The sequence below is a fragment of the Muntiacus reevesi genome, chromosome 3 (assembly GCF_963930625.1).
Source record: "Muntiacus reevesi chromosome 3, mMunRee1.1, whole genome shotgun sequence".
Lineage (NCBI taxonomy): Eukaryota > Metazoa > Chordata > Mammalia > Artiodactyla > Cervidae > Muntiacus > Muntiacus reevesi.
Window position 1 is genome coordinate 189933298 of NC_089251.1, and position 14734 is coordinate 189948031.

A 14734-nucleotide genomic window follows, 5' to 3' on the forward strand; every position below is an offset into this window, starting at 1 on the left:
AAACCCATTATGCATCTTTAACAATGATCAAGTAATGACCAATCTTTCTCCATTTATACCCTAAAGCCACACATCCCACCCCTGTATTATTTTGAAGCAAACTTCGGACATCTGCAAATATCTCACAATGTATCTTTAAAATATAAAGACTCTTTCCAAAGCACACACACAATATCATTGTCATACTTGAAAATATGAACAAAAATATTTTTATCCGAAAATATAAAGTATTCCAATTTCCAGTTGCCAGCTTAACTTTTTTGTTAAGCTTCTTTACCAGGACCAAAATCAAAATCAAATCCACACATTGTGATTGGTTTCATACTTTTTATTCATTTTTATATTGATGTTTTCATCTTTTTCATTGATTTTTAAGAATTACTCATACAGTATACATATTTCCCTATTACATGGTTGATACTATTGTGATGTTTGCCTTTATAGTTCTTAAGTTTTTGATCTGTAGAAGTTATTTTAAAAATTTTGATCACCTCAACTTCTTCCTTTTTGAGATGTTTCTTAGGAAGATCCTTTTCATCCCAGAATCAGATTTTCATCTATATTTTGTGCTGATTAATTTTAATACTTCTGTTTTTATATTTAGCTCTTTTCTATATGTACAACTTAAAATTATATTTATTATATTATGAATTAGTGCTGCAGCAGGACTATTTCCAAAAATAGCTTGTTTGTAGGGACACCCTCAGTTTTCAGATGAAGAAACTGACTCTTGTGGATATTTTATTACACAACCAAATAAAGCCTAGAATTTAAACCTCCCCCATCTTAAGCTAAGTCCATTACTCTTATCTCTTCTTATTTTTCTTTCCAAACCATAAAGAAATGGGTGGGGGTCTGAATGATCTGAAGAATTTCTCGGCTATAGGGATTTCAAGAGCAACTTGCTTGAGGTGAACCAGCTAACATACCAACGCAGAAGAAATCATTATTTTCCAGAACAGGAAAGTTTTCCTGGAAAACAGGAAACAGTTTTCCATCCAGAAAACTGGAGGAATATTACAGTGTTCTAGATCGGGGTTTGTAATAGAGTCAAATATAAAAAACATACCTTCTATTCCAGTGTTTGGTAAAACAGTATGAAAGCCTCTCAAAAATCTAGTTAATAACTCTAACCCTAAATCACTGCTCATGTGCCAAGGGCTTATTCTGAGGGCTTTACATGCAGTGATTCACCAAAGCCTCACAGTATCTCTGTAATGCGTGTCCTTTCTTTGAAATCCCCAATTTACAGGTGGGGAACTGAGGCATGGAGAAAATAAGTAACTTATACAAGTTTTATAAAGAGATAACAAGCAATAAAGCTAGGATTTGAACTCCGGCAGCCTGGTTTTAGAATCTGCACAACCTGCTTCTTACAGGAATTGCGTGGTCCCAAGGCAGTGGTCACAGGTGCTAATCTGGCATAAATAGGCTTTGGAGCAATCTTGCGTTCTCCACACCTGGCAGATGTATTTAGTGGTATCATACCAGGAAGACATATTCTGATATTCTGATTTCAAACAATGCTATGTCTTCCAACTGCCTAACAGTGTACACCCACACACTTTTCTTTTAGAATTGTTCAGTTGCTCAGTCGTACCTGACTGTTTGTGACCCCATGGACTGCAGCATGCCAGGCTTCCCTGTCCTTCACTATCTCCCAGAGTTTGTTCAAACTCCTGTCCTTTGAGTCAATGATGCCATCCAACCATCTCATCCTCTGTTGCCCCCTTCTCCTCCTGCCCTCAATCTTTCCCAACATCAGTGTCCAACTCCTTGTGACCTCAGGGACTATAACCTGCCAGGCTCTTCTGTCCATGGAATTTTCCAGGCAAGAATACTGGGGTGGGTTGCCATTTCCTCCTCCAGGGGATCTTTCCAACACAGGAATGGAATCCAAGTCTCTTGCATCTTCTTCATTGGCAGTGGATTCTTTAACACTGAGTCACCTGGGAAGCCCATATACATACATGTATGTATGCATAAATTCAGGACACCTTTGATCATCTCTACAGAAAGCAGGTCTCTAAGGAAAAACAATCAGAAACATAGACACCTTTAGCTACAAAAGTAGTTAAATAATGAGACTAAGAGTGAGGGAGAAAGAGAAGAGAGAGTGACACATAAGGCTGACAGTCTTATTGTGACCCCTAAGATACAAGGCTTATTGTAGGCAATGAACTATATTTGTTTGAAGTTTGAATTTTATTTTGATCAAAAGCAGCTATTTTCTCAAGCAACTCCAGCCACAGCCTTTTTGGTCAAAAGACCAAATGGCTGGCTGCTCATGTACTGTTGAATGTCTTAGTATGTTTGGACAACTGAGGGCAATAGGGAAAAAGTCACAAGTCAGCCGTTTTTGCTCCTGTATCAGTAGAAGAAATAAGCTTACACAAGGAGCCCTTGAGATCAATAGGAAGAGCCTGTTATAACGCTGCAGCCCAAAGCCACATTTTGCACTGTCTTTTCACGGAGCTGCTAAACTTAAAAAAAAGAAAAGAAAAAAACTATAGAGAATGCTCACAGAGAGCAGAGAGAAAGCAGTTACACTTGGTACAACATTCTAACCACGAATGCCAGGTAGCACCCACTGAATCTCAAGCTTGACTAAATCACACATTTCAGTAAAGACCCTCTTCCCTCCAAAGCCTGTGGCTGAATTATCTGGAGGAAGCTATGGCTGCCAAAACCCACAAAGACTGTGATACACTTAAGCATCAAATTCCAACCTGCCATTTCATATCAAGGTAGCAAAGTAGTGTCAACACCGGGGCTTCCACAAATTCGTGCGCAAGTCTGCAGCAGCTTATAGCCAGATATAAGGTGAAGGTAGTGGGGAAGGATATGGCATCCGATAGCAGATTCTCCTTTGTATAAATAAGAATATTCTTGTAAACTCGAGGAAACCACTTAATTTCTCTGGGTCTTGACTCCTTACCCACAAAGCAGGATAGTTTAATGAGACATTAATTCATGTCTATTCTCATTTCAAAGGAATAAATGGGTAATTTCCAAGCATTTAATGTCAACATTTCATATTCTGAGTTTGTTGCCCAAGGTGAAATGAATAGCTTTTCTGTGTCTGAGAAGTCTTCTTAAATGTATCTTCACTTGGATCTTTGGTGGGAGGGAGTTGGTTCTGCCCAAGGTATGGGAGTTGGGGTGGGTGGGAAAGGATGGGTTCTAACACTTGGACAAGAGGGTGATGGACAGTTGAGGGAAAGATTCAGCCCTAGGGCAGAGTTGAATTCCCAGTGGTTGAGAAGATAGAGGAGTAGTGAGACTTCAGTGTGGTGAAAATGAGTATCCTGTCACTACCCGGCCCAGGATATAGCAAGCCCAGCATGTGGAACTTAGGACTGAACACTCAGGGCCACGACTTCAGGACCAAAGCAAGCATCATAGTGGTCAGGGGCAGCGTGGAGAGAGAGGATGTTGAGCTGTGTTGAGATGACTTCAGTTGCTCGGTCATGTCCGACTCTTTGCGACCCCATGGACTGCAGCACGCCAGGCCTCCTTGTCCATCACCAACTCCCGGAGTTTACTCAAACTCATGTCCATTGAGTCGGTGATGCCATCCAACCATCTCATGCTTTGTCGTCCCCTTTTCCTGCCTTCAGTCTTTCCCAGCATCAGGGTCTTTTCAAATGAGTCAGTTCTTGGCATCAGGTGGCCAAAGTATTGGAGTTTCAGCTTCAGCATCAGTCCTTCCAATGAATATTCAGGACTGATTTCCTTTAGGATGAACTGGTTGGATCTCCTTGCAGTCCAAGGGACTCTCAAGCGTCTTCTCCAGCACCACAGTTCAAAAGCATCAATTCTTCAGCGCTCAGCTTTTTTTTAAGTCCAACTCTCACATCCATACATGACTACTGGAAAAACCATAGCTTTGACTAGACAGACCTTTGTTGGCAAAGTAATGTCTCTGCTTTTTAATGCCGTCTAGTTTGGTCATAGCTTTTCTTCCAAGGTGCAAGCGTCTTTTAATTTCACGGTTGCAGGCACCATCTGCAGTGATTTTGGAGCCCAAGAAAATAAAGTTTGTCACTGTTTTCATTGCTTCCCCATCTATTTGCCATGAAGTGATGGGACCAGATGCCATGATCTTAATTTTCTGAATGTTGAGCTTTAAGCTGACTTTTTCACTCTCCTCTTTCACTTTGATCAAGAGGCTCTTTACTTCTTCTTCGCTTTCTGCCATAAGGGTGTTATCATCTCATATCTGAGGTTATTGATATCTCTCCCATCTTGACTCCATCTTGTGCTTCATCCAGCCCAGCATTTCACATGATGTACTCTGCATATAAGTTAAATAAGCAGGGTGACAATATACAGCCTTGACATAATCCATCCCTTGTTTGGAACCAGTCTGTTGTTCCATGTCCAGTTCTAACTGTTGCTTCCTGACCTGCGTACTGATTTCTCAGGAGGCAGGTCAGGTGGTCTGGTATTCCCATCTCTTTCAGAATTTTCCACAGTTTGTTGTGATCCACACAGTCAAAGGCTTTGGCATAGTCAATAAAGCAGAAATAGATGTTTTTCTGGAACTCTTGCTTTTTTGATGATCTAGTGTATATGGGCAGTTTTTCCAGGATGCCTGGCTCTAGATGACTGATCACATCATAGTGATTATCTGGGTCATGAAGATTTTTTTTGTATAGTTCTTCTGTGTATTCTTGCCACCTCTTCTTAATATTTTCTGCATCTGTTAGGTCCATACCATTTCTGTCCTTTATTGTGCCCATCTTTGCATGAAATGTTCCCTTGGTATCTCTAGTTTTCTTGAAGAGATCTCTAGTCTTTCCCATTCTGTTATTTTCCTCTATTTCTTTGCACTGATCACTTAGGAAGGCTTTCTTATCTCTCCTTACTATTCTTTGGAACTCTGCATTCAAATGGGAATATCTTTCCTTTTCTCCTTTGCCTTTCACTTGTCTTCTTTTCACAGCTATTTGTAAGGCCTCCTCAGACAACCATTTGACTTTTTTGCATTTCTTTTTCTTGGGGATGGTCTTGATCCCTGCCTCTTGTACAATGCCATGAACCTCTGTCCATAGTTCTTCAGGCACTCTGTCAATCAGATCTAATCCCTTGAATCTATTTCTCACTTCCGCTGTATAATCATAAGGGAAGATGTGGAGAGCAGCAAAGTGGTTTGACTTTGGAACAGCACATTGTCAGTGAATATCTTACAGGGTTACTGCGTCGTGTGCTCAGTCGCTCAGTTGTGTCCGACTCTTTACAATGCTATGGACTGGAGCCTGCCAAGATCCTCTGTCCCTGGGGTTTTCCAGGCAGGGAAACTGGAGTGGGTTGTAATTCCCTTCTCCAGAGGATCTTTTTGACCCAGGGATCTAACCCAAGTCTCTTGCATCTCCTGCATTGGCAGGCCAATTCTTTACCACTAGCACCACTGGGGAAGCCCTAAAAGGATAATTAATCAGTTCTTAATCAGATTTCTCCAGAGTGGAGGGCTTCCATGGTGGCTTAGATGGTAAAGAATCTGCCTGCAATGCAGGAGACCTGAGTTTGATTCCTAGTTGGGAAGATTCCCTGGAGAAGGGAATAGCTACCCACTCCAGTATTCCTGCCTAGAGAATTCCATGAGGAGAGGAGCGGCACACACCACACAGCATACTCACGTGAGTATAATGGCTAGAAAGTCTGAAATTTGTAGAGCAAACCAACAACCTGGAAATTCAGGAAAGAGTTGGCGCTACAGTCTCGAGTCAGGAATCTTCAGATTGGAAAAAGACAGGATTCCTACGCTGTAGTCTTTATAGGCATAATTTCTGCTTCTTTGGGAAACATCAGTTTTTGTTCACCTGATTGAATGAAGCCACCAACACTTTGGAAAGTAATCTGCTTTACTCAAAGTCTACGGTTTTGTGTATTAATCACATCTAGAAGAAAAATCCTTTGCAGCGACATCTCTACTGTGTGTGTGAGGTGCTCAGCTGTGTCAGACTCTGTGCGACCCCACACACTGCAGCTCACCAGGCTCCTCTGTCCACAGGATTCTCCGGTCAAGAAAACTGGAGGGGGTTGCCATTCCCTTCTGCAGGGGATCTTCCCAACCCCGGGTTCAGACCTGGTCTCCTGTTTTGCAGGCAGATTCTTTACCATCTGAGCCACCAGGGAAACCCAATATTCTATACTGGTACGTGATAAAACACCTGGGCATCATAGCCCAGCAAAACTGACAAATTAGCCATCATGTGTGGACAAATCTGATGGAAAGCTAGAAGTCCTCTGCCAGTGTTTCCTGGTCTGTGTACAACCCTAAATTAAGGAAGAGGCCAGCACTCCAAATAATAAAGAATAGATTTTCAATAATCCTAAAGGTTGAAGGCCTAGAAAGATTTGACTGGACTTGTAAAAATTAAGACATTTTATTTTTTCTTATATTCAAGGGTCATGGAGCAAATCCATAATACATATTATACATGTATATATCTTCAAGGTAACTTTCATCTATAAACAACCCATGATTTCATGATGCTATATTGCTATGACAAGTCTGAGATATTGTGTTAGATTGTTCTGTTTTCTATAGTAGTATTTTCCAGTTAAGTTGGAATTACATATCCTATTTTTAAGAAAATAGTTGTTCAATTTTTTTAGGTACAACTATTCTATGTACAGACTGGTGAAAGCAAATTCTGAAAATAATTAAAAATGTTATTGGCAGCTTTTTACTTAATATGAAGTAGATATATTCAATTCTGTTAGATCCTGCAACCTGAAAACATGCCAGATTTCTCACAATAGTAAGAGGAAATTACCATATATATCAACTAAAATTTTATTCATAAGGTAATTAACATTTTCATGAACAATCTCAGTAGGTCTGGTCTATATCATGTGATATGGTAATAATCAATTAATTACCATTTTGCAGTAATAATCACCTTCCAAGATCCATAATACATATTATGGATCTGCAAAAAAGAAAGAGGCACATACCCCTAAGTCACAAAATTTATATATACTGTTTATGTTATTAAAAAGTAACAAAACATAAATTATAACAAAAGCAAACAAAAATATTTTTGCTCAATCCAGATTATCATCCACATTAGGCACATAATGGCATAATCCCTGACAAGACAAATAACATCTATTTACCCATGGCAAGATGTTGGTGAATAAATGGATTCAGCTATTAGGTTCAAAGAGCCATGGTTATTATGTTGCTGGAACAAAACAGAAAAGGGCCATTTTACCCTTCTCTGGAAAGAAACAATCTTATTCTAGGAAACCAGTGGCTCACCAATTCACAGTTCTCCTTAACTCTGAGCTTAAGCTTTAAAACAACAGATACACAAGCCTTCCGCACCCACCCACTCACCGATCCGCACACCCACACACAGAGTCTAATCAACATCTTTTTCCTTTGGAAGAGCACTAAAGGCCAGAAATGCTAATAAAGTTTACAAGATAATCGTACCTAAGCTTCAGTTGGTTACCCTAGTATGGGACATGAGAGCAAAGGTAGGAGGATGAAGCTATGCAAGCTGGTGCCCTGAAGTGGTAATGTGAGAAGGGATGCTCATGTGAGCGAAGAGGCAGGGTGGTAGCTGCCGTCGTTGTCAACTAAAATGAGAGCATCCCGAGAGAAGTCATCCTGGTTCCTAGCCTCACACTTGTCTGTGTCCACCTGCATCTGATCTTCCAGCGGTCGTCTTCTTGAATTTCTGTATTTTGGGTTCGCATGTAGAATAATGTATTCAGGTCTCTATTTGGCTGATTCCAGAACGTTTACTGTGATGGAGCCAACGCTGTGAACTAAGGCACGAGCCTCAGAGGGGGATGCCATCCCTTTCCTCACAGTGACAAACAGCAGCGCAGGTTTCCCTACTAACACAATCGAGGAAGCGCAGAGTGACTCAAGAGCCTCATCGTTCCTTATTTTGTTCAAGTTATTTGCTTATGAGACCATCCCCTTTAGTTCAGGGTAAACAAATTTAAAAGCAGAGACAGGCGAACCATGGTGGAAGAGCGCATATGTGTACATTCTCCCTCACTCCCAATCCCTGAAGGAAATGACAGAGATTTCATTTGCTTGTTTCCCAAGAATAAATCTGTGTCAGCGCTGTAAAATGAGAGAGGTTGTCCAGAAAATTAAAGTTTCTAGGAAGATAAATAGAAACAAAATGGAATCAGGTTGATGAAGAAACAAGCTTAGAGAAAACCTCAGGCTAAAACACAGGGAAGAGAACATTTTACAGTGTTGAAAGAATTTCAGTGATTTTTCCACACTCAGAGTCAACACATTCTTGAAATAGCTAGGCCAGTTGGGCACCTTCTTTTTCTCTCCCTTCTCACTTATTCTGAGTGGCAGGGATTAGCAGTGTTTGTCCCTGGATAAAATCAGAAAAACCCTCTCTGGAGGGTGGGTAATCTGCCACAGGAGGACGCGGGTTCCTCAGAGAACTGCCTGCCTTGGAGAAGCCAAATAGAGGCTGGGGGGCTCGTCTGGAACTCTACCACACACAGAAGGGAAGAAAGAAAAGGAAACATGTGCTTAATGACACTCGGGGACCCACCCCAAATCAAAGCTCTGCTAATTTTGGGAATAGGAGAACAGGGCTCATCAACCTCCCTAGCTTCTTCCTGCCTAGAATGAAAGGCGGCAGTTGGAATGCCCTGCCAACTTCACACAAAACACAAGTGTGACTCTTGGAGAAGAAACTAGTTGGGGAAACAAAGGAACACAATTCAGAAGAGATCTTAGCAGCTGCCTAGTTACTAATCAACAGATCTTTGTCATGTCTGATTAAGACAGAAGTGAGAAGACAAAATCACCAATATAAGAAATGAGTGAGGAAGATTTGTATGTAAGTAAATTTGAAAAACTTGGTGAAAGGGAAGGTTTTCTAGAAAACACAAATGATTATGTTTGACTGGAAAGGAAGTAGAAGACCAAGATGGACCAATAACCATAGCGGAGATTGGAACGAGTCAAAAACCAGTCTTAGAAAGGCACCAGTCTGAGATGGGTTTACAAGTGAGTTTTTCCAATCCTATGGGCATTTTTTTTCCACATTTGTCTCTACGTTTAACACAATCCCAATAAAAAGTCCTACAGAAGGTTGGAAGAAAATTAGGAAAACATCCAATAAGACTCTCTATGTAACTTAAGTGGAAGGTATTTAAGTTTATCTGTAAGAGAAAATTTGAAAAAGGAAAAGTTGAGAAAAGAAAAATCACATATCAAAGCATAATATAAAATTGTGTTCAGTGAAACGGTGTAGCACTATCAATAGAAAGGGGTGAGTAGAAAATAAGATCTGAAAACAGAACAATTATGTATAAGAATTCAATTTATAGGAAAAGTAGATTTTCAAGTCAGTGAGTGGTTATTAATCAGTTACATAACCAATAAGACAATCACTTATTCATAACAGAGTTAGCTTTCAATGTACAACACAGACATACTCAAATAATTCTAGACTGTTTTAAAATTTAAATCTTTAAACATATATCAATGTATTTATAAACCAGAGAATGTTTTTATAGTCTTGGTGTGGTAAAGAACTTCCAAGTCAATGCACAATATCTGGAAACCATAAAGGAAAAGACTAATGGTGTTGACTGCTTAAAAAAATTAAAACTTCACATGATAAAGATACCATGAATAAAGTTAAATCTGGAAGTTATTTGTAGAACAAAAAATGACAGATGAATAAACTGTTCCAACAAATTGATTTTTAAAATAGGGTAAAAACTCCAAGAGAAAAAAAAAGAACTATAAATGACCAACGAACAGATACAGATGCCCAGGCTCACTAATGAGGAGGAAACACAAATTACAACAAGAAAATGAATTTTTCTTTACTATTAACATTGGCAAAAATTAAAAAGGATTGTTGATATCCAGGGTTGGCAAGGTTGTATGGAAATGAACATTGCATGTGGAATGGAGTTAAATTATTGCAGCTTTTCCTGAAGGACTCTTTTGTAATATTTATGTTTATTTAATATAGAAAAATATTCTCGCATGAGCATGGAGAAATATGTACAAATATACTCATCATAATGTTTAACAGAGAAAAATTAAAAACAAAAATTTATCAGTAGAGGAATAGTTCAGCACATTCATAATATGGAATGCTAGGCAGAACTTAGTAAGTCTGTACGTACTGACGGTGAGGGACAGGGAGGCCTGGCGTGCTGCAGTCCATGAGGTCACAAAGAGTCAGATGTGATTGGGTGAATGAAGAACAACATCAATGTACTGGTGTGGAACTATTTGTAAAATACATCTGTAAACTGAAGAGGAAAGTTCTGTTTAGTACTTATACTTTAGTCCCAATTATATTAAAAGAAAAAAATCCCACCTATACATTTTTGTATGAATGTTTTCTAAAAACCAGAAAGACGTTGTTAATGGTAATTTTGAGAAAGCAAGGTGGATTGTGGTAGCAGGAGGGTGTTGAAAAGGTATTCTATTTTTTTCACTGTGCACATGTATTTTAACATAATGTTTCATTAAGTAATGTATTTTTAAAATAATGAATACACATTTATGCATTAATTCAAGTTGCAAAGCACTGTATATAACCACGATAGTAGTAAATTAAAAAAGATAATTCAGGAGTTGTGTGAAACAGAACTTTGACTTCTTCTTCCATATGATATGCATCACTAGAATTTTTTACAATAAAGGTATTACTTGTATACCTTCAAAAATTAATTCATTAAAATATATAACTTTAACACCCAAGATATATTGGCAAGTGACAAAACAAAAACAAATTGTAGAACAAAATTTACAGTAAGATTTCTCCAAAGGAAAAGGTCTGGAAGTTTATGGACCAGATACAAGGAAAATGTAGTTGTGTACTATTAACATAATTCTCAAAAAAGGAAAAAAATAGCAAAAAGAAACTCATACTTTGTACAAATTCAGAAACTACTGCTTAGATACTTGGCTGCAATGGGAAAAATTATAAGCATCATCTGGCCCCTGCTGCAGTAATCAGAGGGGATTCAGAGGTTATTCCAAGTTGACTCTGGACCCTGGTCACAGCTGATGGGCATAGGACTCGGCCCGCAAGTCAAGCTGAGACAACTGCCTGGAGATTTAGTCAGTTTTGCCTGCTATGACTGAACCATATAGTCTGGGCAGCTTAAACAATAGTTTCTTTCCCTCAGTTTTGGAGGCTGAGAAGTCCAAGATCCAGCTGCCAGCAGATCCTGTGCCTGGTGCAAGTCCACTTCTTGGTTTGCAGATAGCCATCTCCTCACTGTATCCTCTCCAGGCCAAGAGCAGACACAGGAGAGCTGCCTGATGCCCCTTCTTATAAGGGCATTAATCCCACGTGAGGCCTCCACCCTCAGGACCTAATTACTTCTCAAAGGCTGCATCTCTAAATACCATCACATTTGGGATTAGAGTTTGGACTTAGACATTTTGCGGGGGCACAAACACCCAGTTTCGAGCACCTAATGAATAGGACTGAGAGAAAATCCATTTCTCCTTGTAGCTGTACCTGTATGTAACTTCCTGCAAGTCTTGGAGCTGCAGGTATCACCCACCACTTCTCAAGCTGTGACTGAGGAGCGGAAGAGGCTGCTCGGCAGAGAAAGAAGCATGAATCAAAGGGCACAGATATGCGGAAATGAGACTTCTGGGAAACAAGAGGACTTCCTAGATTTTCCCAGATCTTGGCAATCTTGGTTTCCAAAGTTCTTGGTTTTCTACTGCATTTCTCCTCTTGGCTTGAGGTCTTCTCTAACTTGTAAATTTCTCTTTCTGCTGCTCTTTGCAACCAGAGGAAGGCAATGTCATCATTTCCCTGCCTGATCATTTATATTCCAGTAAATTGGGCCTGTTAGATTTTAGGGTCTTTATGTTGTATCTATCCTATATAGATGTAATCTGCTGTTTGATATTATTTCAAAGTTAAAATAACGGAAACAGGGATATATTTAAAGTGAAAATGTCCAAGTAGAGGGCATTTTCTGACTATAATTTTTTCTTTGTGTACCAAAGTAGTAAACCATACTTAAAATTTTATACTATGGCCTTTCTGGGAGATTACTAGAAATGCTGAAATATAAGGCAATGCCTCCCCTAAGTTCTCCTTCAGAGGTTAGTTGTTTTATGATTGAGTTTCTAGAAGTTCTCTCCATTACTCTATTTTAGACACACACAAAACGTGTTTGGTAAGAATGAGTAAGTTTGAAACACTGTCAATCAATTTTGAATGCTTATAGAAATCACCTGATAAAATCAATAAAAAAGGACATAAAGAAATTAACTATTTAGTCATTATTTTTTGAGGGGGCATAGTATGGCTTCATAATTGCTAGTATTAGATTAACTGTGGCTAAGACTTCAAAAAAAATCCTTTAAACAGGAAGTACATGATTACATTGTGGAGGATGTCACAAATTTGTGACTTACCAAAAAAAAAAAAATGTAAAAGCTAATTCACAACACAGGAAGAAGTAAAACATAAAAGATACAAAACTAAATTTATAATTTGATACAAAATTTTAAAAACAGTTATAAATAAAACATACAAGAAAGACTGCAAATAGTCTACAAACAAATATTAATCTGAGATTAATTCTCCTTTGATTTTTTCATTTTTTACAGAAAGCATGTCTTACTTTTGTAATCAGAAATTAATTATAAAGCCTTAACACAAAATTTTCTAAAATATGATTCTAAAGATTTCTGTATACCTGATAGATTGGATTAATGTGTAACTTTCATACAACTACAAATATGATTTTATTTATGAATTTGTATTAAATATTGAAAGTTATCTGTTTTGTATTCTGTTAGATATCTCTTGTTACCATGGGAATATTCAGGTTAATAGCAATGTTACAGAAAACTTAATCCACATGTCAAGATTCATTTTTTAAGAAGATTGACATATAGTATTTAAAATATTTCAGTATACTTTGCTTTTCTATAGAATACAGAGTATCATTATTAAGATTGAGTAATTACTGATATTTTCATAAGTTATGGCATACTAAGTGGATGCTTAATAACTTAATTGGTCAGCAATTTGTTTGTATTTCTAATGTAATTGTATTTTTCAAAATAAACCAAGTAGTCCATCTGTATTTAATTCAGATTAAGGTGATTTCAAAAATAAATAGAAAACAATGATGTTTTCTGAATTGTTTAATTCATATTAAAGTGGTTTAAAAATTAAGGAGAACATATTTGAGGGGAAACCATATATGGTTAAAATCAAATTGTTTTTCTGAAATTGGTTTAGGGATCAAGTATATTTTGTTGTTGTCTTTGAGAGGAGGGAAAAAAAGACTGAACCGTGTGCTAGGTCAACCACGCGTCATGTCCTCTCTGAAAGGATGGGGACAGTGCAGTGAAGCACACAGTAGGTGCTCAATAAAGAATGGATGATGGGCAACCTGATACCTTCTCCTTCCCCCTTGTCCCTCCTCCCAGTTACCCCCATTTCTCCAGTCCCCTAGGTCACTTCTGTATCCTCCAGGAAATCTCCTTTCCAAGGTTCCCTCCTCTAAAACACTGAGCTTAATTTTTCCCTGACACTTAGGTCATGTGATACTTTTTTTTTTTATGTGATACTTTTAATACAGAGATTTCAAAGCCCCAAGGGACTGTGGGCATGGGGGAACACATTATAAGATCCTGGTCCCGTTATATCAAGAGAGCATCTCCCATGGGCTCTAGGTACCTGACCTTTCGATGGGGCTATTTTTCATTTTGAGGCAGTCACTCAGATGCAGCTGTTTTGACTTCAGAATCTTTGAAACAGTCCCTCAGGTGCCACGTGTTCCAAAGCAGGGACATTTTGATGAGATGTTTGGACAAAACCTTATCTCAGTTTTTTCTGTTTAACAGTTTGTATTACTAGGTGATGATAAAAATAAACCACTTCACCCTATCCTTGGGAAAACTCATCCAATTGTTCTCCTCTATGACAGGGGGTAGTCTGTGATGGAGGGAGGCCAGAGATGAAAGGAGAACGGGCCTGGAACCCTGGCAGAAACACGGTCACACGGTCTTGTTTCCTGTATTCGCTCATCTCAGAAAAGACCATCAATCATTCTAAGCATTGCATCTGCTCATCTCTGAGAATTCCCTTGCATCTTGAATGAGCTGCATAAAATGTTCACATCTCTCCCTTAAAGTTAAAGACAGCAGGGAGGAGACTATTTGGTCCACATATTTGATCCTCATTCTCAGCACTGGATGGCACAATAATGCTCAATTAAATTTCTGACATTTCTCTCCGTAATACTAATAAAGCATGATTGCTATTGTAAAAATTTATTCTGAATAATAAATTTGTACTATAATTTCTTTAGATGTTAACCCAATTCTATCAAATTATAGGGAAATTTTTTTTTCATTTATACAAGTAATACAAATCCATAAACATTCAAATTATATTTAATGAAGTGGAAAACGTAAATCTCTCATAATCTCGGTGAGCCTCAGAGCAGACTAAGGTTGTTATACGCACTGCTTGGAAAAACAAACAACAAACAGCAAAACCGTGATTTCACAGCTCTCATGGGGTCAGCCAAAACGTGCACCGCATCAAAGCAACTTAAGCCATATCAGTATATCCAGCTTCACGAACAGTCCGCTTGAAGATTCGGGACTCTTCTCTTGCTTCACTCTGCCCACTCCCCTATTCCTCTGCGCTCTGTCACTGTCCTTGGCTTCTGAAGTTCACAGAGGATGTTTCAGCTCAGGGCGGCTGGTGTCCCA